Source organism: Rhinopithecus bieti, unplaced genomic scaffold (genome assembly GCF_001698545.2).
Source record: "Rhinopithecus bieti isolate Rb0 unplaced genomic scaffold, ASM169854v2 repeat_22684, whole genome shotgun sequence".
Classification (NCBI taxonomy): Eukaryota; Metazoa; Chordata; class Mammalia; order Primates; family Cercopithecidae; genus Rhinopithecus; species Rhinopithecus bieti.
The window spans coordinates 108-2,666 of NW_016837108.1; the positions used below are offsets into that span (position 1 = coordinate 108).

Genomic DNA, 2,559 nt, shown 5'->3' on the forward strand with positions numbered 1-2,559 from the left:
ACCGGGGCTGGCCGGCCGTCCCTGCCAGGGGCTATGGCACCATGAGCCACCCACCCTCCAGGGCACAGGGCCAGCAGGACGGCGCAGCCCACAACAAAGACCCCAGGGTCTGCACGGTTTACTTTTAACTCCATCATCATGAGGTGATTTAAAAAAAAAAAAAAATCTTTCAACTTACAGATCGCCATGGGAAGGCAGTCAAAGATCAGGGAGCCTAAGACGGGGAAAAGCAAAAACAAAACGAAACGCCCAGCTCGGTTCAGAAGCCCCGGGCGCTGGCCTTGCCCACGCGCGTCAGTGTCCACGGTGAGCCGCCCGTGTGCCGGCAGGGGCCGAACAAGGGGGCCGGAAGCAGAACCAGCCCCAAGGTCCACTTTTCTGCTGGTGTCGGGCAAACTAAAGGCAAAGAGAGAAAGGAAGAAAGCCCACGGGAAAGGTCCCCAGCGATGATCCTTGTCTGCCTATGAGGTGGCACCAGCCCCCCAGCCCTGATGAAACTTTGCAGCCAAGAATTGAGGTCTCGCCTCTGCAGCATGGCCAGTGCTTGCTCTTGGGACTGGCACGGTGTCTTCCCGAGCCAGCGGAGGGTGGTGCAGTGGGTCCTTCTAGACTGGGGCCAGGTGGGGAAGGAGGGAGCCCGTCTTCCACGGGGCCTGGCTTGCACTATTTCCACGTGGCTGACTGGGGATGGAGCGGGGTGGGATTATGTCCAGGAGGTACTCTCGCTGGCGGTCCACGGCCGAGGAGCTCTTGTGCACCACCAGGCTTGGGCTGACAAACGCAAGGGTCCCGCCTGTGCTGAGGGGCGTCTACTTCCAGTTGGAGGTGCCGCTGCCCTTGACAGATTCATTCGGAATGTCTGCCGGTCCTGCTGACCAGGGCTGTGGCCAAGGCTGAGTTCTGCAGTTTGGGTGACGGACTGAACGTATGCAGAACACCTCAGGGCGTCATGGCCGAACCCCGGGACAGCAGGCTAAAGGCCTGTGGCACAGCCCCGTTACTCTAGTCGCAGGCCTCTCCTGAGTGGAACGCCAACCTACGCCGGAGTTTTACGACCTGCTTCGGTGTGGGATGTGGGGCGGCGGCGGCCTCGGCCTTGGCCGGTGCAGCAGAGGCTGTGCCCTGCTGCAGGAGCTGCTGCTCAATCTCCTGCTCCTGCTGCAGCGCCTTCACGAAGGCGGCCTTCAGCCGGCTGGTGTGCTCCACCTTGAGCGCCTTCTTCTGGTTGGTCGTCATGCAGTTCTCACACATGATGGCGCCGCTCTTCTCCTCCCGCCAGTGGCACGTGAAGTCCATCTTGCAGTGTGCACACATGTAGGGCTCCCGGGACAGCACAGCGGCGGCCAACATCCTGACCGCTTGTGTCTCCAGTAGGTTCTGCACCACCTCCTCCAGGCCGACCAGGTAGATGAACTCATTGTTGGGGAGCTGGGCAGAAAGTTCATCTCCGGGGCTGGGGCTCGGGTGGGGCATCTCGAGTAGCGTCTTCTCCAGCTGTTTGCGCAGCACCAGCTTGGCGGCCGCCTGTCGGCTTGCTGAAGACTCGGTGGAAGTGACCACAGAGGCCACGCTAGTTGGGGTGGAGTTGGCCTGAGCGTAGGAGGCTGTCGTCCCCTTCAGTGATGCTGGGGTGGGCTGTGGGATGTTGACGAGCAGGCTGGTGTTGGGAACACTGGCAATGCGGATGAGGCCCTGCTGGACGATCCTCTGTCCCTGAATCTGCACACTGGGCACCGACACCCGGGGGGCCAGAAGGAGGGGCGGTGGGCCTGTGCTGGAATGTTGCATAAAGCTGTGGATTTGCTGGGCCCCCCTGACGAGCGGGGACATGACGACCTGCGAGTTCGCCTGCAGCCCCAGCTTCAAGGACGCCTGCTGCCCACCTCGGACCTGGGGCGGGGATATGACACTGCCGAACATCCGAGCTGAAGAGATCTGGAGTGATGGCTTGCCAGCAGGAATGTTCTGGGTGCCCCGAACAAGCGGCGGAGGGGTGGTCATGGCGCTCCAGACAGAACCTGCAGGCTTCTGGGTGGTGGCTTCCTTTCGTATTTGACTCGTCCGCAACTTTTCAACAAAACGAGTTTTGCTTCTTCAAACCTCAACTCTTCTTTCAGCTGCTTGAACATCCTTTCTCGTTCTTTCGGGTTGCTTTTCATGAGAGCCTCGGTGCTAGTCTCCAAGGCCACCATGATCAGCACATTCTCTCTCGGGCTGGAGGGCTGCTCGTTGTGGGAGAGTACAATCACGTCGGGTGAGGGGGGTCTCCTCTCAGATTTCGTGTCACTGTATGAGGAGGGCATGTCCACGGGTCCATCGCCTACCAGACCTTCGCCTCTGCCCACGGCCACCGTCGTGGCCCCTGTTGCCCTCAGCAATCCTTGGGCTGGACCCGCTCCCGGCTCAGGTGTCACCCTCATCTCTTTGTCAGTGTTTAAATCTGAAGCCAACAATCCTCTCTCCATTTTATTTTCTTGCTCTTCACGTCGTCCTCCGTTGCGTCCAGTTCAAGCGCTCGTTTCTGACTCGTCTTTGGCATGCTTCTTCGGTCATTCTGAA

The 2,559-nt window shown here is 59.9% G+C and overlaps 1 pseudogene; it reads right to left on the minus strand.

Moving 5' to 3' along the window:
- Positions 1–259: 259 nt before the first annotated feature.
- Positions 260–2,553, minus strand: LOC108524766 (transcriptional repressor p66-alpha pseudogene; annotated as a pseudogene).
- Positions 2,554–2,559: the final 6 nt, after the last annotated feature.